We start from the raw sequence: 27,558 nt of genomic DNA, 5'->3' as shown, positions 1-27,558 counted from the left end.
GTGCATCACATTTTATAGAGCCAGGAAACCTGAACTTCAGAGAACAATGGAGATTTAGCATGCCTCTTGAGTTGGTTGACATATTTACTCGTCATGAATAAGTCTGTTTTGTAGACAAGCCCCGTAGCTCACAGCCTCATTATTAGAAATTGGTTCACTCCATTGCTTGTGCCCAAGGGCACTGCTTTCCTTGGGGGACAGTTATGCTCTTATCATCCTGGTGCTTGCTGTAGGTGAATGGCTTTCTGAAGTTCAGACCTGGGAATGTTCCTCCTGGGGTGGTTCTGGCCCTTTATCATGGGTCACCAGTGTAATTTGCGCAGTCTTGCTCAGGGCATTTGGGGAAGATTCCTATTCTCCTTGATATTTGAGCAAAACCATAAACTTACATTCATACTTTCCCTTCCTTCCTTCCTTCCTTCCTTCCTTCCTTCCTTCCTTCCTTCCTTCCTTCCTTCCTTCCTCCCTCCCTCCCTCCTTCCCTCCCTCCCTTCCTTTTTTCTTAGAACAGTGCATTATCTCTAACTACCAATCAGTTCAAATAATGTGTGACAGACATGGTGTCAATTTGCTAAACTTCTGATATTAGAGGCACAGCTACTGATGCATGAACTCCCCGCCTGGCTCAGCTGATCCTTGGGAAATTACCCAGCCACTTGTCACACGCCCACAAAATGTCAGTTCTCCTTCAGGGCTTCTCTTTCCTCAGTCATTGAGGCATCTGCAAAGAGGCTTTTAGCTAGAAAATTCTACATTGCCTTTTGCCAAGTGACCAATCAACAACTGGGGAACTCTGTAAAGCCCGGGATCAAATTTTCGAAGTTCAACTTTGTCGGGGGCTGTGACAGTGGCTGAGAAAGACAACATCTTAGGAACCAAAGCTCACTCAGTTGCCTTATTTTCCCCCTTCAGGAACTGTACATGGTAATTCCTTTTCCTTGCTCTGGTATGTCTCACCTACATGCAGTGGCCTGTCTCTGGCCCACAGAGTGCCTATTTATTCAACCGTCCAAACACTGAATACTCATTGCATGAAAAGTAGTGTTTTGGATGTTGGGCTGTGCTGAGCCAGTTTTCTTAGATTATGTAGCTCCATCGTTAACTTTGCCATGAGATCCACGAGATACTTGAGAGTCTGTAGTGGATCAGGTCCTCAGCAACTGGAATATCAGATGTTTCTGTCAAAGAACCCAAGTCAGTTGTTTACACCCTCCCAGTGTCAGTAGCGATGCATACTTTGGGTCAATGATCCTTCTTTTCGCACACAACTTGCTCCTCTCTTGCTCAGCGAAGGGGTCTTCCGGTCAATGTTTCCATTTGGGTGCTCATCTTAGAGGACTTCCCATCTGGATTCTGTGGAAACAGAGGAAGAATGTTCTTATCTTCCTGCAGAACTTTCTTCCCCGTGGCTCAATATCCAGAACTTTGTTTCTTATATCTGACTTCCGTCCATTTCTTTATCATTATTTTCCCCTTGGGAAAAAAAAATCGAGGATTCTTTGTGATTTCCACTTCTGAAGAAGATGCTGTGTGACCTGGGGCGGTTTTTACCACCACTCGATGACTGTTTCTAACCTTGAACTGTCATGAAGAAAGCTACTCTAACTAGTTGTGTAGAAGTTTGTTTTCATTTCTTCGGTGTAGATATCTAGAAGTGGCGACTCCACATTCACCATTTGGTGAAACCGTTAGTCTGTTTTCCGGAGCATTTCTGACTTTTACCACCACTCAACCATCAATTCTCCACCAAGACAAGCAGCTGCTCTTTCTAGAACAGGAGTAAGTGAAGGAAGCTGCATTTCCCATCTTGCACTGGAGTATGGCCATAACTAACATTCACCTCCTTCCCCTACCCCATTCCTCATTATGGATTTCTCCCACTTTAAGCCAAATTAGGTGGCTGACTGAGCGATCATGCTTCTGAACATCAGTGCACATATTAATCACTCAGATCAGTTAAAATGCCTGATGTGACTCAGCGACCTGCAGAAAGGACTGAGCTGAAATACTGCATTTCTGGCAAGCTTTCCAGGGATGTCTGTAGGGTCATTGGACAGTGTAATATTAGCTGCTGTGCTAAAGTACACTGACGATAGCACCTCAAGGGAGTAAGGGCTTATTTCAGTTCACAGCTCAAAGCTGTAGTCCATTATGGTAGAGAAGTCCAGGCTTGGAACAGTTGGTCACATGGTAGGTGTAGTCAGGAAGCAGAGCGAAGAATGCAGGTGTTCAGTTCACTTTCTCAGTTCAGCATCTCAGCCTAGGGACTGGTGCTGGCCACTTTGAGAATGAGTCTTCCCACCTCAATTGACCTCTTCGACATAGTCCCTCATAAACATGCCCGGAGGTAAAGTGGTCCCTCACAGTGTGCCCGCAGGCTTGTTTCCTAGGTGATGTCAGACTCCAGGTTTGGCAGTCAGAACTAATCATCACAGGGAGCTAAGAAATAAATTAATTCATCCCCAATTGCCATATCCTGTGGTTTCTACAATTGTCCTTTGTAATTTCTTCCTGGACCCTGAGCACTTAGACAGATTACTGAGTTCTAGAAGCAATCTTTCTCACTGTCTACCGACATGGTGACTCCTCGGCTACCCATCATTACCACACGCATCGTCGGCTCAGAGATGCTCACTAAACTGGCATGTTTGTGGGTCTTGTCACTCTTTCAGATGGTTGGTTCTGACTCCATGGGGGTCAATACAAGATCACTGAATCCCATGGTCTTTCAGCCATTGTGTTTCTCTTTTTCTTTTCTGAGGGAAGGGGTTTCTAGGAGCCAGCATTGTGAATGGGTGACTGGTAGGTAGAGTCCGTGAGAACTGGCCATGGTGAGTGACAGCAGAGGCAGGATACTGAGTGATAAAGAGTCCCAGAAAGATGCAGTTCAGAAGATACAGAAAGATGCTTGAGAAGCATCTGCAGAGGAGAACTTGGAATGTGACTCAGAAATCAAAATATAAATACCCCATACTCTTAGGGCCAGCAAGGCAGTGAACACTACAAAAGCCTTGAGGGACTCAAGGTACAGGGATGGGCACGGCCTGGAGTAGTTAGGGGGTTTTCAGGACCTGGTGAACTGGTCGTGGTTTTGAAGATTATACAGACAGGAGACTGGTGGGAAGGTAGAGTATATGGCAGGTGGTCCAGACAGGGTGAAGAAGACCCAGATTATGTGAGGTGGGGTGTGTGCGTGCATGTGTTCAGGGCTGGAACACAGACCTTGTAGAGTTGATTTCTGGAAGGAGGAATGAGAATAGCATTTTTTGTGTATTGCGGGAAACCTTTAGGGAATGTTTACTGTAGGTCAGATACAATGCTGATTGCTATAGGTCTTATTTAGTCCCCCAAACTGTCCCTAAGTAGGCAAGCCATTCTGGAGACAGATCTGGGGTACCTTGACTGACCAACCAAGGACTCAGACCTTTTTCTTTGTGCTCTGACATTGAAAGAGATATGGTCTAGATTTTGTTAACTTTTATATCCTTCATTGCTTCTAAAGTGTCAGGCACATGTGGAAATTTCCAGAATCTTATTGACTACTAGAAGCATTATCACGAATAGATCATTCATTATATGCACCGCACCTACATGCTTACCATATAATAACTGACTTGATTCTCACACGAATATTGGAAGGTGTGATAGGAAATTGAGACGCAGAAAAGTGAAGTGATGTGTACACCGTGACATAGCAAGGAAGGGACAGAGGTGTGTGCTGGGTCCCTGCAGTACCAGCTTTAAGGTATATGCATTTAATTACCATGCCATTGATCCTCTCAAAAATCATTTAGGAGAAAGGCTTGGAGATGATATTGATAAGCTATGGTGAATCTTTTATGGCAGAGTCAATGGGAAGTCACCTGTTTTAGGGAGGAAGGAAGGATGGGCTTTGCTGGTTCTTCTACAGCTTCCTTCAAAGAAAAGGCATCTTTCCAGTCTTCACATGTCAGGAGGTGCAGCCCTGCACATCGCTGGGTGGCCTGTGTGTGTATGTTTCCTATTCTCCCTCCCCCACAGCGTATTTACACTCAAGACTGTGATAAACATCCATTTGCTTTAACACATGTGAAAATACCTTAGCAACTTCCTGCAGTTCTGGCCTGTTGCTAAGCAGTGACCCTTCTGCTACCATGGCAACATCACCAGACTCCGGAGGGCTGCTGGTACCAATTTCCTGACTAGACATGGACCTCAGGATCACGTTTGCTCTCAGGGGCAGCCATTCTCTCATGCTGTTTGGTTCTATCAGAAAGGCCTGGGTCCTCCTGAGGGAGACTTCCTGGGGAAAACAGCCATTCAGTGCCTGACTGATGAGATCTGCTGTGGTTTCACCTTTACTGCTATCCCCACTTTACTCTGCGAAGTGGGCAGAGTTCAGGGTGAATGGGCCAGAGGTGCAGTGAGCTTTTTCTCAACTAGACCAATGGAATGAATTAAGGACAGCGATGCCTCTGGAAATAAGAGCAATAGGAAGCCACTACCACTGAGAGAGAGAGAGAGAGAGAGAGAGAGAGAAGGGGTTACAGAAATGATTTTCCAATTATAAACCTGGAATCACAGAGCAGGGTTTACTTAGACAGGACAACAGATTATGCAACAGTGGTTCAGTCAACAGCAACTATACCATTTGTCATAGGCTATACCACCCACATTTGCATGAGTTCATGCTATGCATTTCTCAGACATATTCTTGTGTTTCGGTGATACATGGTTGTATTGCAAGGGACACAACTCTGGGGGAGAGGGGACTGTGTGATTCTTAATGATGTTTGTCAACAGCCTGATAGCACCTAGGATCACCTAGGAGACAAACTTCTCGTCATGCCTGTGAAAGTTTCTAAGCTAGATGAATCGATGTGGTCAGACAAAGCCTCAACATAGGTCACGCCATTACAAGGCCTGGGGTCCAGACTGAAGTGGAGAAAGCAAGAATGCCAGCATCCATATCTCTTCAATTCCTAACTGCTGACACAATGTTGTGGAAGTAACTTCCGCTGCCTCAACCAATAGTTGCTGAAGCACGAGCCCACAGTGTGGCGGGGAGCGCCTTCCGCTCCGTCAGCCAATAGCCGCTGAAATACCAGCCCACTGGGGCGTGGTATATTTCTCTTTTAAAAAGAGCCACAGATCCTGGATCAGGCCCTCTTGGTTCTGGTGCTTGATCCCGGCTCCTGCTCCCAGCTCCTGCTCCAGCGACTAGGCTCCCTTCCTGACGGTTTATGGTGTATGTAAGTTTTACCCCCCAAGATAAATAACCCCTTAAAACATAACTGGTATGGGATTGATTCGCCGATAACACAATGCCTTGTCACCTCACCTTTCTGCTGCCGAGCTTCCCACCAGGATGGACTTATCCCTCCAACCATGAGGTAGAATGAACCCCTTTCTCTTAAGTTACTTCTTGTCAAGTGTCTAATCACAACAGGAGAAGAACCTAACACAGTGTTAAAGAAATACCTGGAACTCATTCCAGTGTTTCCCACTGGCCAAATGGAATGGGAAACATTCGTAGGTAGCTCAGACATGTAACCTTCAAGGGCGCTGGCCTCCAGTAAACAAGGCAAAGAAGAACTAAATTGGTAGTTATGTGAGAATATGGGAGGTAGGCAGAGACTAGTGTAACTGAGGTGTTGAACCAGGCAGGCTAGGGAGACCAAAATCTCCATCTAGGTCTGCCTGTGGGGCAGGATAAAGGTCTGGGGGTAGAGCCAGTGGCAGACATGTTTAGCCAGGAGACATAGCATCAGGGATAGCAGAGAGGTGATCTGAGTAAACCCAACATCTTGTCTCAAAAGACCCTCACATGTCACCCTCCCTGACCCACAGACTAAGTTTGAGTGAAGTTTGTACAAAGTTTCCTGTCTCTGGATTGAGAGGCCTGAGAATAACATTCTTCTAAACTTTCCTTCTGGAAGCTTCTTCCTTTTGACTTTGCTCAGCCCTCCATCTGGTTGTCACTCTCTGTCCAGAAGCTATGGACTGACAAGTTTTAGACCATAGACACCTCAACTACCAGCTGGAGCATGTTGGAAAAGCATATTCACAGATCCCCCATTCCTGTGTTCCTCCTAAGGGCTACCATAGGCAGGCCCAGCAATCTGTTTTTGCTAGCCATTAGAGGAAAGGGAGGCTGTGAGCCAAGCACACAGTCCAAACCAGCAGTTCACAAATGTTAGCATGCTATTCCAGCTTTATTGTGTTGCTGGGATAAAACACTCTAGCCAAAAGTAACTGAGGGGGAGAAAGGTTTCGGCTTACACTTGCAGGACACAGAGTCCATCACTGAGGGAAGTCAGGGCAGGTACTGAAAAAGAAACCGTGGAGGAATGCCGCTTGCTGGTTCACTCTCAGGTTCATGCTCAGCGAGCTCTTTTACAGCCTAGGACCACTTGCTTAGGGATGATGCCACCCCTTTCTTCGGGGCGTTGTTCCAGCTCTTTACTTGTAACCTCAGGCTAGTTTTGCCAATTTTTCATGCCCTACACCAAAGAATCATGACCATGAGTCACATTGTTTAGATAATATGGGCAAGGGCAGCAATTGTTGGAATTCAAGGAGTGGTTGTACGTGGTTGATCATTAAGGAAGTACACCTTAGTTACAGAGTTGGGGTTCAGATAGAACATTAGTTCTGAGGGAATTAAGAAGGGTACCCCTTGTCCTGCGCTCGGCCTCGCCTGCAAGAACCACGCGGGACACATAGGATACTTCTGCAGAAATAGCTTTAATCCTCTTGGGAGCTAGAGCATAAGCCACATGGCGGAGACCCAGATATGAAGGAAGCCATCCCTTATATATGAAACAGTCCTAGCTTCGGACATGTCACTCTTGGATTAGTCAATTGCTCCCAGTCCCAGGTAAATGCCTCGGGAGTAGGCGGGGACAATAATGAAAAAATACCAACACATATGCGTTTACCTGGCGATGAAGCCGGATGTCAACGCCATCTTGATGATGGAAAATGTGGCTACGGCCTTCTACAACCCCTAAAGGTTCTGATATTATGAACAAGTCAAGGGCCCCAGCAAAGAATGTTAGGACTGGTTACTAACAGGAGATATGCCTTCATGGGTTTTTATATACCTGGCAGACAAAAGACTGACTTGTCTTCATTCTTGATTGTCTTCTCAAGGTGTTTGTATAGCGAATATCCTCAAAGATATGGATTGATGTCTTTTTGCAGAACATGGCAATCATACTTAGTAACCTTTGTAACTATTTGGGTTTCCTAAACTCTGGGCTCCTGTCCTGGATCACAACCCACCCTGTATTCTTATGACTTCCTGCTCTCTTCACCTTGTTCAGCAGTGGTTGAGACTCAGGAGAATGACAAAGGTAGTGAGATACTGGGTACTGCAGCTGCTTGAAGTAATAAGTCATCTCTGGTTTCCAACCAGGGTTCTAACTCCTCTCATGAGCCTTTAAAACTGTGTGGTAGGTTGACTTGTTACCTTCACAGTCCATGACAGGATCATAGTAGGCTTCAACCTGAAGAAACATGGGTCTGGACTAACAGGAAAGATGACTGAGTCTGAAGCAAGTGGGCTGGACTCAGACTTCTCTAAGGAGTAGGGGAGAGCTAACTCTACAGTGTAGGGTTAAGGACTCCATATGGAGGAAAAAGTGGGAAGAAGAAACAAGGATCCAAGCTGCCTTTATAGGCACCAAATTCAATTCAATGATTAATTCTAAAAAGAGGCACATGGGACCCCATAGGCTTTCATAGTTTATTTGCGGTACTACAACAGAATATCAAAGATTTGATTATTTGTAGGACATAGAAATTTATTTTCTTATGATTCTAGGAGCAAGAACAGTGGTTCTCAATCTCTCTAATGCGGCAACACTTTAATATAGTTCCTCATGTTGTGGTGGCCTCAACCATAAAATTATTTTTGTTGCTACTTCATAATTGTAATTTTGATACTGTTATGAATCATAATGTAAATATCTGTGTTTTTTGATGGTCTTAGGCAACCTTGTAAAAGGGTCATTAACCCCCAAAGAAGTCATGACATACAGGCTGGGAACCACAGGACTAGAAATTCCAAGATTAAGGCACTGTAAGGTTCAACGTGGAGAATGTCCTGCTTAAACATCACGGGAGACAGAAAAACAAGAAGAGCGGAGTCCCCTGTGCAGTTTTAGTTTTTGTCTACTTGATACAAGTTAGACTCATTTGGAAAGAGGGAATCTAAATTGAGAAAATGATTCTATCGGACTGCTCCATGGGCAAGTCTGTGGGTGGGAGGATTTTCTTGATGCATGCTTGATGTGGAAATACCTAACCCAGTGTGGGAACTGTCACTTGGAGGCAATGGGTTTATGTTGTATAAAGAAACAGGCTGAGTAAGCCCTGAGGAGCAAGCCAGTAGGCAGTGTTTCTTCATGGTTGCTTCGGTTCCAACTGCCAGGTTCCTGCCTTGAGTTCTTGCCTTGCCTTGCCTCAATAATGGACTGCGATTGGAACACGTAAGTGAAATGAACCCTTCAGTCCCCAGGTTGATTTTCATCATGGTGTTTTAGCATAGCAATAGAAGGTAAACTAGCGCACTCCCTAGGTCAAATCCCTTTTAAGAGCCAGTCCAGTCCCACTCATGAAGAAGAAGCCCTCAGGCCAAGTCACCTCTTTCTTAAATTTTGTTTTTGGGTGCTAGTGTGTGTGTGTGTGCGCACTTAAGTGTTTTCGTGATATGCATGTTGCTAGGCAACCAGACAGTCCAATTGGGGTGTTTTCCTCAATTGCTCTCTGCCTCATGTATTGAGGCAGCATCTTACACTTGAACCCAGAGCTTGCTGAGTCAGTGGTTCTAGCCAGCCAGCTTGCTTTGGGAATCCCTCGTCTCCACATCCTGTGCACCAGGATTACAGGCAGGCCTTTATGTGTGTGCTTGAGGATCTGAAATACGGTCATCACACTTGGGTGGCAAGCACTTTACCCACTGAGATACTTTCCCAGCGCAGCTGTTAACACCTCTTAATGTCACTATTTCAATCTTTTCTCATTGGTAACACCCAAATTTTGGATGGGACACATCCACGCTATAGCACAGACCATTTTACTCTTTGAGTTCCAGCTCTGCATATTTGAATCCCCTGAAGAATGTTACAGACGTGCGGGGGCCTGAGCATTTGCACAGGGATTCTAATCTCGTCGGTAGTGAGTGACACGGAGCTGGTCCCAAGGTTACCTGGCTGTTCTGGTATCTAGATGAATTTGAGACCCACCCATCTATCTACTTTGAGGAAGCAGGCTCACAGCAATGTAGAGACTTGATTCAGGGTCTGTTCACTTGAAGTCTTCCTAGACTGAATCCCTAGAGCCCTGGGCTTTGTGCCCGGCTTACCATTCCAGAGTCACGGATGGCTTCTGTTGCTCAAGACTTAACTAAGCTTTGGCCAGAGCATCACCTGGAACTTGACCAATAGAGTCTTTCCCTCCAGAGTGGAGCAAGGCAGGGATCCAGAGGGAAGGCTTCTTTTCATGTTGTCAAGTAGGAACCTGGGTTGCTAGGCAACCAGACAGTCCAAGGCAGCCTTGCTGCTCACTGTGGTGGTGCTTTGCATTTTAAGATTCCTTAGGTGGATTCTGGAGACCCTCAAGAATTCTGAGAGGCAGGCATGGCAGCTGTGTATGTCTGAGTACAGGTGTACCCCGTCTTTGTCATGCCTGCAGGACTATCATAAGTTAGAGGAAAGGTTCTGGTGTCTCAAAACGTAACTGGCCTGGAATAAATGAAGGTATTCTAAAGGGACACGTGTGTCTCCAAATCTGACTACCAGACTATTAAAACAAAGGGCTGCAAAGAAATGGGAAATTCCCTAGGAACTTCATGCTGGGAGAAGGAAAGGGCTCCAGGATAGAGTGGGAATTTTTCTCCGTGAAAGAGACTTCACAGTGGTGACAACTTGTTAGACCAGCCACCAGAATCAGACTGAAGTCTAGACAATGATGGGTCAGTGATGGGCAAGACTGCACCTTAACCAGGGCTGCTTGCATGTTCATAACCTTGGTTATTTGCTTAAACCTTACTCTCAGTTCAGGACCCTGAAGAAGAGTCTTAGGGAAGTCATTGGATTTCCTTGTCCCTCAGCCACACTGATAAAGTTCCTTTTGCTGATTTTCACTATAATTTGGTCTTTTGATTAGCTTGTTTAGAACGGGTGGCCAAACCTAGCTTGGGACATGGAATGTGATGCTCCAGCTTGGATATGAAGAGAGCTGGGATGCTCTTCAGCAGGTGATTATCTGGAAGAGTAGGGCTTGTTAAAGCTTGAAGGGCCTTGGAGAGCTTTTGAAATTAGGAAGTAATTTCAAATTTATAGAAAACTTATAACAAGAACCACACAAAATATATCCACATTTTCTATTTTTAACAGTTAATCAGTTTGCTTTGTTCCTGCCTTTTCACTAATCATAACATTTTTCTTAACCATATGAAGTAAGTTGGACACATGATGACCATTAACCCGCCAATATTTCAGTGTCTATTTCCCCCAAATAAAGGTGTCCTTTCCGTCTTTTAAATAATAAATTCACAGGACATTGATCAACTTAAAGTTTAATATTGAAATAATATTATTATTTAATTCACTTAGTGTTTCCATATTTTGTCAGTTAGCATTATAGTATTTCCTACAGTTTTTCCTTCTAGTGAAAGATCCAATCTAGAGTAATATAGCCAAATATATATATATATTTATATTTATTACATATATATGTTATATTTTGTTATTTTGTTTCTCCTTTAATCTGGACCACACTCCAGCTTTGCCTGTTGACTTTTCCATCAGCTTCTTCATCATGGATTTTGTATATGTGTTCCAGACCAGAATACAACATCAGTGGCATCATGTCCTTCTTAGGGTATTATTATTTCTGGAGTCACATAATATCAGTTTTCTACTTCCTAATTTTGATTAGTTGTGATGGGTGCTGTTCATTGTCTCTTCTGTATAGTTATTATTTTATTCTGTGTCTCTCATTGATAATTTAAGTCCATACAAGCATCAATACTTGCTCACTATTTGTGATTGTTGCCTGAAACAATCGTCAAGGATTTCACAATGAAACTTTCCCAACTCTAGCTTCTTTAGGGTCCTATTATAGGTTATAAAGTTATAAATCTATAACTCTATTGTAGGTTATAAAGTTATAGGTTATAAATCTTCCTGTCAAGATTCACCTTTGACCTTGGAAAGTAGTTCAAGGCTGCTAAATAAAGACCCCGTTTCTCCATGCCTAGGTAGAAACTGATCAAGTGTTCTTTGGATGCTGTGGCTTCCTGGATTGGGTTTTTCACCATGTAAGACCTGTTTCTGAGTCTCAATTTTACAGTGTTATAAATAACTGTATAGCCTTATAATTAGAGACTCCGAGTTTTAGGGATTAGTCCATTTATTTACTTATTTCTTTAAACAATAAACAAGGAACCAGTGCTTATAGTTGCCACTACTGTCATAAATGCTGGGGACTGTGGTGAACTAGATGGACGTGAGCCTATCAATGATCAATCTGAAGTCTAATAGGGAAGACAGATATTAGACATATAATAATAGACTAAGTTTTGCAAAGATAGCAGCAGAGCTTGGCTTCTGAGAATGCATCAGCAGGAACTACCCTACCTTAGAAGTCCTTTGGAAAAACTGAAATTAAGGATGAGTTGGGATGGTCTCAGATGAGGATGGGACTGTGAGCGCAGCAAGTGCATCCTCTCTGGAACATGGTGCATCGGTAGGACTGAGTGTTGGGTGAGGCAGGAGGGGCTCATAAGAAAGGGGGCTTTCCAAGCTATAAGGAAGCTTTTGTAAAAACGTTGCTGTTGTTGTTGTTTCTTATCCTAATAGGCCAAGGAAAGCCTCTGAAGGATTTGTAAAACACAAGAGTAACAAAATTGCATATGTAAATGGAAATGCTCACGCTGGCTGTTCTGTGGGCAAAAAGAAAGGTGGGGTGCTGGCTGACCAACTGGGGGGCTGTAGCGAAGTCTAGGTGGAGGATGGCTGTGTCCTGACTAAAGTGCTTTGGAAGGGACGGGAAACGATTCAGTCCTTTTGACTTACCATCTTTCACCTGGCATTGTTATAGTTTACATGTGAAATGTCCCCCACATGATCATGTGTTTGAACATTTGGCCACCAGCTAGTGGCACTGAGATTTGAGAGACTGTAGAAATCTTAGGGGGTAGGGTCCAACTAGAGGAAATGGGTCGCTGGTGGAGGGGACAAGTCCTAAGTTATTTATAGTACAGTTCCCTCTTCCTGTTCAGTCTATTTCCTGATTCATGGACATGTGAGGAGTCCAGCCACAAGTTCTCATCACCTTGAAGACACCTACCTTCTCTGGCATGATGAACTGTGTCTTTGTGAACTTTAAGCCATAATAAACCCTTCCTAACTTAGATTGCTTTTCAGGTGTTTTGTCACAACAGGAAGGGAAGTAACTAATACAGGCATCATGGAGGGCCACTGAGGATAGAATTCCGGAGACTCTGGAGTACACCCTATTGGGACACATGACAGTGCCCCACTGGAGGATGTCTGCTCTTTTCTTTCTCTAAAAAATATGACTTATTTGTCATATTTTTTACTTATTTATTGTGTATGTGTGAGTGCTTTCAAGTATGTATGTGCCCCAGTGAATGCCTGGTGCCCTTGGAAGCCAGAAGAGGGCTCAGATTCCCTGGAACTGGAGTTATAGACACTTGTAAGCTGCCTATTGTAAGTGCTAGAAAATGAACCTATATCCTCTATAAGACCAGGAAGTACTTTTATCTGTTAAGCCATTTTTTTCTTTTCCCAGATGTCAGCTCTTGACCTACCAGGGAAAGGTGAGGAATCCTTCTGAAAGAGACTTATCCATATCCACAAAAAGTAGCCAAACATAGGCAGAAGTTAGTGGTTTTATCCTCCCTAGTTTTCACAAAAGGAACTGATTCTGAAGTTTCATGTGAACTTTAGGAACATTATGGCATGGGCAATTTTGGTTCCTAGACAATACATACAGAATCATAGTGGAATCTTCTCCCCCAACCCAACATTCTTTGCTTTGAGTGCAGCTTTTATGGCACACGATACATCCCCATTAACTTTTATTAGATCCATAATTTTTATTAACATTGAGTAATAACTGTTTTCAGTGGCTTCACTCTTCCAAAGAGTCCTCGATTAGTTGCCCATGATAACAGTTGCTAAATTGAAGTTTCTTCTGCCAGCATTTCACCCGCAGTAAATCCAACCATTCTACCTTGTCTTGCTTAAGAAGCCATGAAATTTCCAGACATTATCAGAAAAATGACCACAGTCAACGTGTTCTAAATGGGGATGAAAATTGAGCCCTGGATGATTTAAGTCAAGATGTTTCATAGATACAGACTGGGAGCGAGCTCTCTTGGTCTATGTGAGGACTCACCTCAAGGGAGGATGTTGGTTGATGGAGCTTCCACAATGGGACTATATCTAATGGAAGTTAAGGGCTTCTTTCAACTTTAGTCATAGTGGTTGCTTTCTTCCCAAAGGTTAAGGACACAGCAAACATCAGGTAGGGTTTCCTGGAGTGAGGAGTGAAGAGATATGTGTCTGACTCTAGTTAGTTTCATACTCTCTGGTTCAAACACCCTTGCCTTGATTTTCGGGAAGACTCAGTTATCTAGTAGGACATGACTTTATTCTTTCTAGTAGGTTCAGTTCAACTCAGTTTAGTTCAATGCAATATGACTCAATTTTACAGCATTTTTTTTTATATTTCCGACTTCATGGCCCAGAAAGCTACCCATAGTCATTGCGCTTGGTTAGAGTACAGAACTGATACATTCAAAACTCACAGAACAGACCCCAAAGCAGCCAGGAGACCACACTATGTCTTGTTATTCTGATATCTGCAATATGGAGCTTTTGGTTTTTGAATAAACACAGTTGCCTGAGGTCCAGCTGTCATAATCTGAGTTCTGATAGAGGAGAAGGAGGGTAGATGGCTGCCGTGAGTTCAGTCATGTTCTCACATCTGACTGCAAGGGAGAATGGAAAGTGTCATCATTCCAGGCAGCTTAAGTTGAGCTAGAATTTAGGAGTTCCTATTACTAAGGAAGAAGAGCAGAATACATATTGGGGGATATCTAATAGATTCTAACATCAATGATGCAAGGTGTTATCTCTAGGTTTCTTTTAAAGAGGTGAGTAAATTCCTTTGCTACACACACACACACACACACACACACACACACACCTGATGATTTTGGAAAATATTGAGGTACCCAGTAACTGAAGCTGAAAATAATCATCTACTCATCCATCTAACTGTCCAACTGTCTATCCATCCATCAACCTATCCATCCATCTATCCATCCATCCATTCATCCATCCATCCATCCACCTATCCATCCATCCATCCATCCATCCATCCATCCATCCATCCATCCATCCATCCATCCATCCATCCATCTTGTCAACACATATATTGAGTATCTGCTATGTGTTCAACACCATGCTCATACCGAGGAAGTGGGTTTGAATTTATTAGCCCTCATATTCAAGGAAACTATGATCTGGTAGAGGACAATTGAAAGGCGTATTAATAACTTCAGGTAATAATTGCTGCACTAGAAATAGCTACTTAGTTTTTCATTGAACAAAGTCTCATTGAAAACCTATTATGTCATAGATGCTCTTATAGACCCTGAAGGTACCAAAGAAAAATGTATTTTTTATCACAAAAAACCCACTGAGATGTGAAGTAACAAAAGAATCTATGGGGGTATCAACAGGTGCAGTGGGAGATAAGGATACAAGCTCATGACTTCGGGGATGAGTTAGGAAATGCTTTCTACAGATGATAACCCACTAAGACCATGAAGGAGGAGCAAAGGTTTTTCTTAGTGCATCCAGGGTCTCCTGCTTTTTTTTTCAGTGCAACCCACTAAGCACCGAAAGGAATGAAGCTCCTTTGCTTTCATGCTCACGTGTGATTGGATACATCAGAGCGATTGAAATTTGCTGACAACCATGTCAGAGACATTTTCGTAATTCCCCGTTATACGCTTGTGTGCCTGGAAGTATTCACTTGGCCATGTTTCTTGAGAGAGTGGTAATAGAAGGTATTTATGATTTTGCATGGTCTTAAGCATAGTTGGTCATATTTTTAGGCTGTCTTAGGTCTGGAGGGCCTGACAAATGCATTTCCACCATGGGAAGGCACTGGAAACAAAAAATGATTGCATTCCAAATGAAATGGAGACCCTGACAAAACACATCCTATCAGAGGGATGAAATTAGAGATCTGTCAAAACGCATTTGTCTCCTAAATAACCATCCATATGTTTTATGTTTTGGTAGCAATAGACATTCATCAGTTTATCACAATGGTGCTGTCAGGCACCTGGCAATTTAAAGCAGAAACTTTAAGATCCTTCTAGAACAATAACCCAAGATGACTTTTTGGTGTTGGTTTCCCTGCTTCTTATTTCTCCTCTTTTCTTTTCTCCCCTTGAGTACCACAGTTTATGATAACAAAGAAGCAGAGAATCTATTTAAAATCAGTCCAATAATACTATGTTCTGAAGCATTAATTCCTGCCTGTAATCAGTTGTTTCTTTGCAGAGAATGTGTTTTTCTTTCTCAAGATCCCTTCTTCAGGTGTGGTTTGTGGTGTGAGAGTGTGTGAGCGTGTGAATGTGTGTATGCATGTGCCTGAGTGTGTATGCTAGGTCTTTGCCCAGTGAGTGGGGACCTGAGATACAGGCTTTCCCTAGCTCTAAAGTTCCCTTGTAGTAGAGGAGTGTGACCTTGGTTTGAATTTAAAAAAAAATGGAAATGAGGAGGCATCCTGTGAGCCTTTTCTCCCTTGTCTGGGTCGCTTGTCCTTCCTTATTCTCTTTGGGCTATGGGCTAGAGGCATCAAATTTAGTTCCAGGCAGGCCAGAGGGTTGGTAGACTCGCATGCATCAGCAGTGAGCATCTTAGTTTGACTGTTTCTGGGCAAGGAACTCTCTGCTAAAACAATCACTATCTTGTCAAACATTCTGTCCAATGAAGAAAATTAATATGATAACTTTGCAGACAAAAGCACATTTTGACAAAGCCCAATGCATTTAATATAAACTATGCATTTAAATAAACCCTGGAATTAATGCTGTGATTAGCATTAGAACTTGCCAAGGACATAAATTTCTTGTAAAAATGGTTTAAGAGTCAAGCCATCCAAAACTCCCCTGAAGGAAGGGAGAACAACATGGAATTTCAATCAGTCTTTAACCCTGGGTACATGGAATTCCTTAAATCCCGTTTCCTCTCATGGTGCCTTGTCCTCTGTGGACTCATCTCCTGGAGCCACTGTTACTTGGTGTTCTGAAGTGCTGTGCTCAGACCTGAGGAAGACAGGGAGGAAGATAGATTCAGGCCATAGATGGAGAAGGAAAGACAATCAGGTCTAGAAACAATGGGGCTCATCTTCCAGGTAGAGTCCAACGTCAGAGGAGAGACAGACAGGCCAGGGAGGAAATAAATGGAAGGAAGCCTGACTTGTCATTATTGTGATAAGGCTGTGAAATTTACCCCACAGACTCACATGTTTGAGGGCTTGGTCACCAGCTCATAAGTCTGTTTGGAAACTTGTGGAAGCTTTAGGGGTGGAGCCTAGCTGAAGGAAGTGAGTGGCTGGGTGGGAGGTGGAGCTTGGGGGTGCATAGCCTGTCCCACTTCCTGTCCAGTTTTCTCTACTTTCTTTATGATCAGTGCCACATAACAATCAGCCATCCTAGTCCTTGTGACTCATGTCTGTGTGTCGCCTGCCTCCAAATCCTGAACCCAAGGATCCTTCCTCCTCGATGTTGTCCTACTCAGAACGTATTTCATCATCCCATGCCCATGCCAGTGAACTGATCACATATTTGGAAGGTAAGTTCTGATCAGGATAGTCCCAGATGCTTCAAACACCAATGGCTTATTATGAAAGGATGACTAGTATTCTCAGAGCCCTGAGCAAAGAACATTCTTCTGCAATACTTGTAACACATCAACATTAGGACTTGCCCATGACAGTATCTTTTGGGAGTACCTGAATGTTTTGAAGGGAAGGGAGTTGGCCTTTCTATTGATGCAAACCCCAGCCTCAGCACAGTGCCCACTTTAATGTTTCCATCCAATCAGTTTAAATCCACCGTCTGGGAACAGCACTATGGAGGTGTCAAATGTGGTACTTTGACGCCATTACTAAAATTGAGAGCAGTTTAGGCTGCTGTGTGATCAGATTTTTAGTGGCTTTGAAAAGTAATTTACAGCCTTCAGTGTTGGGAAAGCCACTAAATATTTGGCTTCAAATCTCAGTGGACTCTCCTGGACCACGGAGTGAGCCTGGAATATCACGAGGAGCATGCTAACAGTTTTCTCATGGATTAAATACAAAACGCTTTATCATAGTGAATATCTGGGGCTAAAAGAACGCAAAATAAAGCTGGCAGCAATGAAAACCACACATGTTTGATTGGTAGGGATCTGCATGGTACAATTTAGTTGTACAAAATTAGATTCGGGGAAATCAAGTTTGCTGAAAATGGTGGCAAAGGAAATTTTCTATTGGGAGAAACAGTACTTAGTCCTTATTGAGTTGAATAAACTTATTTTGAGAGTGAGGTATTTGCTTAGAAAGTTACATGGAACATAATCGTAATGAAAAGTTTTATTAAGAGGAAACAGGCACAGAGTGAAAACAGTTTAATAGTGGCAGTGTGTGGAACGGATTGATGTTTTTTAAAAAAACATTTTTATTCTTTGATAATTTCACCTTTCTAACTTCTTCTTCACCATCATCTTCTTTTCTCCCTTCCTTAAACTAACCCATTGAGTCCAGTGGGTGCTGCTCATAAAATCCAGGTTGTAGAACCACCTACTGGGGTGTAGCTGGCTTACCAGGGGCCACATCCTTAAAGAAAACTGGCTCTCCCTATGCAAGAAGCCACCAACCCTCCATAGCTCCTCAGTTAGGGGTGAGAGCTGTGAGTCCCTCCTTACAACATGCCAGGAGACCAACTGACTTCGTCCTGGGCAGGTCTGCTGTGGAAGTCACAGAGCCATAGACTCATGAGTGCGGTGGTCCTGCCATGTCCAGAAGACACTGTTTTCCCCTGGTCCTCATTGACCTCTGGCTCTTAGTGATCTTTCCACTTCTTCAGAGACGATCTCTGAACCTCTGAGGTGGGGGTGAGGCTGAACTGAGTGGAGTTGTCATGGAGAAGATTTAAAATGATGTTGCCTTAATTCCTAGTGGAAGTGACAAGCATGAAGACAAATGCCTTTGAGTTTGATTTAAAAAACAAATCAATCAATGGGGAGAAAGAGTGAGATCCCCAAATCTGCATTTTGTTGCATGATTTTAATAGAAGTGCTATGAATATCATAATTTTACCCCCTCTAACTTATAACTCAACCACTTTTTAGTACAATTATTTTAATAGATAATAAAATAGTATAAAGTCAATTTAGTTTTAACTTCTGAGTCTACTTAAGTCCTTTAAGGTTCTTTACAAACTAATGTCTTTACAAAGTTAGTTGATATTCCAATTTTAAAATTTTTAGTTTTTTTTGTTTTTGAACTTTTAATATAATTACATAATTTTCCTTTCTCTTTGCTCCCTCTAAACTCTCCTGTATCTATCACCTTGCTCTCTTTCAAATCCATAGTTTTTAAAAAAAAATCATTGTTACATATATAAATGTGTGTATAATGTGTATGGTCACACACACACACACAGACGCGTGCACACACATATACACACACACACACACACCTCATACTCACCACATAAACACACACCCCAATTTCTGAGTATATGAAAAAGCCTTGTCAGTCTGTATGACGCTGCTTGTGTTTCCAGGGCTGACCATTTGGCACTGGATAAACAACTGAAGTGTCTTTCTGTGGGGAAGACTTTTTCTCCTGTTCTCCTCATTCCTTAGTTGTTACTAGGTCTTCCTGTAGGACTGAGGCCTCTTGAGTTTTCTCCTGTCCATGTTAGTGTGTCTGTTAGCCTCATCTTTATTCAGGTCTTCTTTATGCATCCATGTTGGTGAGAGTTTATGGGTTTAGCTTCTGACATTACTAGAAGACAGTCTCGCAGAAAGCTCCCTGATCCCCTAGGTCTTACAGTCTTTCCACCCTCTCCTGCATAGTGCTCCCCAAGCCTTAGGTGCCGGAACTCTGTTGTAGGTGGATCAGTTTGGACTGCCTTCACAACTCTGCATGCTGATTAGTTTGGGTTTTCTATAATGTTCTCTGTCTATTTCAAAGACAAGTTTACATTTCCTTGATGAGAGGTAAGGACAACAGTTAATTGTGGCTATAAGGACAAATATTTCGAATGTAGTTAGGGATTATGCTGGTTTAGTAGTGATGTGGGTTTTTCTTCAAGATCCATGACTTTACTAGGCCAGTATTGTTGGCCAGGTTTCTAGTATCAGGAAGAATTTCCCTTTTGTTGAATGTGTCTTAAGTTTAAATAGAGAGCTACTGACTACCTCCCAGGTATGCATGCCACAACCGCACCCCTAGTATTATTATCCCAGTCAAAGTTGTGGCTCACAGGAATAAATGGGTAGGAGTATTGGCTGCTTCCCTCTTTTGGAAGCTTGCATGGTGCCTTCTGGTACCACGAAAGATAGTCTCCTAGGAGGTGATTTTCATGCCAGCTCCACCTCAGGGGCTTCTGGGCTCTGTGTCTGAAGTGAAAAGTATCTTCAGCAATGGGGGCTTACCTTCCACCTCTGTGGAGACAACCGAGGGTGATAGCAATAGTCTGTAATGTTTTGGGAGACTCTTGAATACCCTGAACAACAACTAAAAAGAGGGCTTCCCAAGTCTGGTGTTGGCATGTGTGTTTGATGGTCTATGGCTCTTAGGAGGAACATTGTCAGTTCAGATGGGGAAATTTTATTCAAACTATAAAGGCATGTATATACAGACTTACATGTATAATAAGTATTTTTAAGTAGATAGTTAATAGTACAATCTTCTATGACCTTTTCAGACATCCTTACTATTATTTTACCTTCCCCTCTTCTTCTGTACTGATCTCCCCCTCCCTAATTAGAGCCATTGACCAACTGCAGTCTTTATAAAGATAGTTAATATAAGCACTTTTCAAACTTTTAAATCCCACTATCCAGCAGAAAAAGTATTCTTCCCATCACAACTCACTTTGTAGTTGCATGAGTATTACAAAATTACACAAATAATGTTTGCCCTTACTCTATATGATAATGATAAGTACAGAAAAGTTAATGCCCAATTGCCCGATATTTAAATACGACACAGAAGTGCTCAAGATGCAAACACGAGGTGAGCAATCTACTGAGCTGATTTTCACCCTAGTGTGGTCAGAAGTTGGGGGTCTTCTTCAACAATTTTCCACTTTATTTTTGGACACAGAGTGGCTTAAGTAAGCCTTAGGGATCCTCCTGTCTCCACCTTCCCAGACTTGTGATTGCAGACATCCCACACATTCCTGGCTTTACACGGATGCTGGGATCCAAGCCCACGTTCTCCTGCTTCTGTGATAATTTATCCACTGAGTTATCTCCCTAGTACTGTAGGGTCTACTTAAAATTCAATATATATATTAGTCTTCACATTTCCTCTTGTATTTAATCTGTTGTAGATTGTTTCATAGTAGTAAAGACACACGAGTGTCTTCATCACTCTCCATTTTGTTTTATGAGGCAGGACTTGTCTTTGAACCTGGCACTCACTGACTGGTTAGACTGGCTGCCCAGTAAACCCAGGGCTCCTTCTGGCTTCACCTCCCAAGTCTGGGGTTACAGGCATGGGGGGGGTCAATGTTTAGCTTTAATTTGGATGCTGGGGATTTGAACTCAGGTCCAGTTGCTTTTACAGCAAATACTTTGACCCTTGATCCATCCTTCCAGTCCTCTTAATATCTGATTTATACTCTCCTTTATATACTTGAATACACATCTGTATCAGTCAGTTTTCTGTCCATCTGCTTCAGCTATTTACCTTTGTAAATACACAAGGTCGAGTATTCTTATACATGATGTCAGTTGTATTCCTGATAGTGTGAATTAAACTTGGTAGTTTCTGCCGGGTGCTCATCTGAAGACACAGTTCTGAAAAAAAAAAAGACATAGTTCTGTTTGAATGTTCAGGGATAGTGTCATCTACTTCTGATTAAAGAAACAGATGATAGATTATAGATCGTCTGTTTCTTTAATCAGAGATGTGTCAAACTTACTATTCTATGCTAATCTAAAAGACAAAAAAAGGAAAGAAAGAGGAGAAAAAGACACCCCTTGTGACTTCAATTTGCATTTCTTTTGGTATGACAGAAACCAAGAATTGCCACATTTCCCTCTGTAGTGGTATTCTTCTCTTTCTCCTTCCCTATGGGAGTTTTAACTTCTTCCAATTGTTTTGTTTAGAACCTTTGCTTTTATGATGGAAATTAGTTTTTTTGTCATAGTTGTGCAAGCATTTTTCTTTCTCTACTGCTTGCTTTTGACTTTGTTTATGTTATTTTTGTCATAAGGACTTAAAAATTATTGTTAGATTTATCTACTTTCTGTGTTTCGCGTTAGTGTCATACTTGAAGTCTTCCTATTAATTAACGTTAAAATTATGCTTGCTTCTAGTACTTTTATGAATTCAGTTTTCACAGATAAATATTTTGTCTACTTAGAATTTATTTTGGTATGAAGTAATGAGGAATAGGTGGCTTTTGTTTATGTATGTGTGCGTGTGTGTGTGTGTGTGTGTGTGTGTGTGTGTGAATGGACAAGCTTGCTCTTTGAAGCTATTTATTAAATAGTATACCCCCCTGTGTTGAAAAGTGATCTCTATATAATGAAATTCGTGTGTAGATTGAGTCAATTTATAGTTTTTCTTATCAGTTTCATTATTTAGCTATTACTATCAACAGTACAAGTCTGTTTTAACTATTACTATATAATGTATTTTGTTATCTGGTAGAAGACTAACAGTATTTACTCAGGGCATAACCTCTAAAATTAGTGAGTTTTAAAGCCTAATAAAGCAGCAACTGGAGAGAGAGCCTAGTGGTTAAAGGTGCTGGCTGTTCTTGCAGAGGACCTGGGTTCAATTCTTAGCACCCACACAGCAGCTGACAACCATCAGTAACTCCGGTTCCAGGGACCAGTTGCCTTCTTCTGACCTCTGTGGCTCTTACATGAATGACGTGCATATATATATATATATATATATATATATATATATATATATACACACACACAAGCAAAACACTTGACACTCGAATACGTAAAAATAAATACACATTGTAAAAATAAAGTCACCTAAAGCAAAGTAGCCAAAGTCCAGGGAAGTGAGGTTTGCTTAGTTTGTCGCCCTCACTTCCAGCCCTAGTAAGAAGGTGTAAGTAGGGTTTCTGGATCCAAGTTGCAGGGTTTATATTCTATTTCATTGCTTATGCTGTGCAACCTTAGGCAAGCTACTTAACCTTTTTGTGCCTCAGTTTACTTATCTATAAAGTAATAGGCTCCCCCTCACAGGCTGGTTAGGAGAGTTAGAGGAGTTAGGTGACGTTAGAGCACTAAGCACAACCGAACCTTGTGAAACGTGGAAACCATTGGTTAATACTCTCACTAGAGCCAATAGTGACAGATACTTTGGGCAGATCTTAGCAATAAAAATGTAGAATATATTTACTACATCTTTAAATTTTTAATAACTGATCTTTAAATCCCCAACCTTTTCCTGCCTTGATTAAAACTGAGCCTCTATAAAGGAACTGCTGTTTGATGAATTTATTTACACTGAAATGCGCATGATTCTCAGGTCCCGAAACAGTGTCCTCCTTCCTATGAAGACTTGGCTTTTGACTGAATTAACGAAGAAGCATGGTAGGACCACCCTCCAGTGAAGTCAGCTGGACATCAGAGGGCATGATGACGTCAGAGAGTATGACGGGCACTCCAGCTAAGTAGCTAAGAACTATGGACATATGATGATACTGTTCAAAACAGACACAACTTTCCCCATCTGCTGAGGATCACACAGCACAGGACAAGAAAGATATGATCATATAAACAGCTGAAGTTTGCTTCATGGGTGTCTCAATTAACCTAGGAAATTTGGGGAGACAGCTTCCATAAGCCATCTATGATCTAAGATATCATTGTCTGGGAGACTCAAGTTAAGGCAAGGGTGGCGGTATGAGCATATGGCTCCGAGGAGGTAAGAGATGCACTCATCTCTCTGTAACCATAGCTACTGAGCACTTACTGATTCTTTCTGTGGACCAGCTATAGATGCTTCTGTATTTAGATAGGTCACTGTTGCCTCCTTAAATCCTCCCAGCCCCCAGAAGAATACATTATGACCTCCAGTTAACAGATAAGAAATAACAGGTAAGAAGTGACCTGAGTGCTTTGTTTGAGCCTAACCGTGTAGTTGATGGCAGAAATGTGAATCGGTGGCTGCTTATTTGCTGCCAGTGACACTTTGTTTTGATCTGATTTCCCTTTGACTTGGCCACGTGGGATTCTTCTGACATTTCCCGTGAAGGTACTCTAGAGCTAGAAGAGTCCCTAGGCTCTTTCAGGTCAGACAGTGAAGGCTAACCTCCTTTTCTTTGTACCTTGTGTTAGGTTAGTTTGCCTCTTGAGGTTGGGAAGGTTGTTCTCTGCACAAGGACACTGTATTCATTGCTCACCCCTGACTGTGACAGAACACCTAGCAAGAGCAACCTAAGTAAGAACAGGCTTATTTTGGCTCTCCGTTGGAAAAGCTACAGTCCATGACGGCAGAGAAGGCTTGGCGCTTGAAATATCTGGTCTATGGCAGCAGGAACATCAGGCAACTTGTTCACATCTTGGTGAGTCAGAAAGCAGAGGTCTTGGACTAGAACCTAGACTGGCTAGTGGAGGGCTCTCTAACAGGCCCGAGCATGGCAAACACAGTGCTGACAGGTTTTTCCCTTTTCCCCTTTCCTCTCCCTTGCTAAAGGAAATGTTAGATTTCATTCCTAAAGCTAGCCCCTAAGGTCCAGTCCTTTATTTGACCACTGACTCATCCCCAAGACAAGGCACCAAGGTCCAACAATCGAAAGCCATTCTTTATCTAACATGTCTACTCAGGACTTCCAACTCACTCTAGCGCAGACTCTCCCCCTTTTCTCCTTAAAAACCTTACTCTTATAAAAACTACTTGCTTGCTGCTGCTGCCGCCATTGCCACCACGGCTGATATTTATTGTCTGTTTTTGCAGCCACCAAACCCCTTGCCACTCCAGGGTACTAAATCTCCTTTTTGCTGAGAATTTGGTGTCTGGGTGTGTCGTGACTCTGAGGTGGACGCTCCCCTTAGCTATAGCACTGTGGCCCCATCCCTACAGCTACACTATATTGAAAATGTTATCCCCCACCCAAAGGACCAAGTGTTTGGGCATAGTGCAGATACATGGGCTGCATTTGTCAAGCTTATCTCAGTGAAGGGCTGCGTGTGACAGAGGAAGGGATATCTTTTTTCCAGTTCCTACCATGGTGCTGTCTAAGAGAACCACAGCCCCGACTCTGTGGGCAGCACAGATGGGTGGGATCTGTCTTCGCCTTGCTCGGGATGGCTGCTGGAGCCCAGAAATGGCAGTGTCCCTGGCGGTGGGATGAGCAGTATTCAGGCACGTGTAGTTTTTTTGTTTTCTCCCAGGCTGTTTAAATGAATGTGCTGGTCTCTGTTACTCTGCTGTGAGCCTCCTTACTCCATGGTATCTGCAGCTGCCATACTTTACAGTCCATCTGTCCCTCCACTGTGACAGCAGTTTGGAAGAGGAACAGTCCTCCCTGCCCTGCCTCTGGGTGGCCTCTGATGGGGAGGCAACCTGCTGGGTCAGAGAAGAAGTGTGGAAGGACAGAAAGCTCTGCTGCCTGCATGGAGAGAATGGAAGTGGCATTAGTGGCAAGAGAAGCAGAACCCATAATGAAATGGAACAGAACAGGCAAGAGGAAAATGGAAGCCTTCAGACGTCAGTCCCGGGAGTTCCCCACCTCCAAACATAACGCACAGCTGTTGGGATATACATTACAGGTTCTGATCTCATCTGGAAGCCAGCCAGAGAAAGCCACTTGGTGATTTTATAGGCAGCTGTGGGAGACACATGTGTTAAACCTCACACGTGCATTTGCAGAAGAAGCCCAGTAACCCGGCCCAGAAGTGTAAAGGCATGGTGCTCTAACTACTAAGGGAGTGATGTGTTCTCTAGTAATGAGGAATGACATACAGGCCCATCCCCTCAGCTACAGAGGGAAGCTAGAGAGAGGAGACCACACTGTAATATCAAATTTTTCAGAGAGCCTAGGGTTGCTGGATTCTTTCTAGCAGAAGCACTGTCCCCTCCCTGGGTCAGGGTCAGGTGTAGTGGGTGAGCAACTTGGGCCATAAACAGGGTACCAGGATGGCTTCAGGCCCAGTGGCCTAAGGCTTCCCAGGGGTACAAGCAGAACTGTTCCACTCAGACACTGTGGAGAAATCCCATAGGGAGAGCCAGAGAGGGAAGAAGGAGTTTTTCCAGGTTCTACCTAGGGAACCTGAGATGGCAGAACAGTCAGTGTGTATCTCAACAAAGGCATAGTGTGAGCTCAGAGGGCTCCAGAAGACAGAGAGGATGTGTGGATAGGGACAGAGACAGTCACCTCCTTTAGGTGACTGTAAGAATAACAAGTGACTGTTGGGCCACGTCTCCAGTCCTCTGACTGAGTTTCAGTTCTTGTCTTTTGGCATAACTTATAATAGTGTTGTTGGAAGACAGCCTTATTGTTCTGAGAATTAGGAACTGAGGTAAATAAGTCTTTTGTGGAACATATTTGTACTAATTAGTTTAAGAACTAGAACAATCTCACTCATGAACATTGATGCAAAAATACTAAATTAAACACTGGCAAATTGAATCCAAGGACACATCAGAACTATCATCCACCATGATCAAGTCGGCTTCATCCCAGAGATGCAGGGATGGTTCAACATATGAAAATCTGTCAACGTAATCCACCATATAAGCAAACTGAAAAATAAAAAACACATGATCATCTCATTAGATGCTGAAAAATCTTTCAACAAAATACTACATCCCTTCATGATAAAGGTCTTGGAGAGAGCAGGGATACAAGGAACATACCTAAGTATAATAAAGACAATATTCAGCAAGCCATCAGCCAACACCAAACTAAATGGAGAGAAACTCACAAGATCTCACTGAAATCATGAACGAGGCAAGGTTGTCCACTCTCTCCATAACTATTCAATATAGTTCCTAGCTAGAGTGATAAGACAACAAAAGAAGATCAAGGGGATATAAATTGGAAAAGAAGAAGTCAAACTCTCGCTGTTTGCTGATGATATGATAGTTTACATAAGCAATCCCAAAAATTCTACCAAGGAACTCCTACAACTCATAAACACTTTCTGTAATGTAGCAGGATACAAGATTAACTAAAAAAAAAAAATCAGTAGCCCTCCTGTACACAGATGATAAATGGGCTGAGAAAGAAATCAGAGAAATATCACCCTTCATAATAGCCACAAATAGTTTAAAATATCTCAGAGTAGTTCTAACCAAACAAGTGGAAGACTTGTATGGCAAGAACTTTAAATCTTTGAAGAAAGAAATCGAAGAACATTCCAGAAAATGGAAAGATCTCCCATGCTCTTGGGTAGGTAAAATTAACATAGTAAAAATGGCAATCTTATCAAAAGCAATCTACAGATTCAATACAATGCCCATCAAAATCCCAGCAAAATTCTTCACAGACCTTGAAAGAACAGTATTCAACTTCATATGGAAAAGCAAAAAACCCAGGATAGCCAAAACAATCCTGTACAATAAAAGTACTTCTGGAGGCATCACAGTCCCTGACTTTAAACTCTACCACAGAGCTACAGTACTGAAAACAACCTGGTATTGGCATAAAAACAGACAGGACGACCAATGGAACTGAATCGAAGACCCGGATATTAATCCACACACAGTGTCTGCCATCTGGCAGATATGCAATATGTAATTATGTATGAATGCTTTGTGTTTGGTTCTACTTTTTAATTTAGGACCTTTATTATTATTTCTCTAAATAACGTTAAAAATATTTAACTTTATTGAGCATGTGTGTAAGGGCACGTGCATGGCAGTTCTCACATGGAAGTCAGAGCATGGCTTGCTTGTGGCAGTTGGCTTGCCTATTCTACCATGTGGATTTTGGGTGATGGAACTCAGATCCTTAGCTCTGGCAGTGGCCCGTGAAGTCATCCTATCAGCTCACAGAACTTTTGTTCATTTCTTTAATTTTGTTTGGAAAAGTACACAGACGAAAACGCATGGCTTGTGCTGCATCAGAGTAAACACCTATAAAACATCCCTCAAACTGATAAAAACGGAGTATTTCCAGTTGCCCCCGAGGACATTCCCAGTCCCTCTCTCATCTCTGCTCTGTTCCCAAAGGCACACATTTGCTGATTTTTGCAGAAACCTCTCTTTTGATGCTCTTTGTTCCTGACACTTGCTTTGCCTTTTGAACTTTACAAAACAAAT

This window comes from Myodes glareolus, chromosome 4, assembly GCF_982192425.1.
Source record: "Myodes glareolus chromosome 4, mMyoGla1.1, whole genome shotgun sequence".
NCBI lineage: Eukaryota > Metazoa > Chordata > Mammalia > Rodentia > Cricetidae > Myodes > Myodes glareolus.
The sequence above is the reverse complement of the archived record's forward strand: the minus strand, read 5'-3'. Positions refer to the sequence as shown.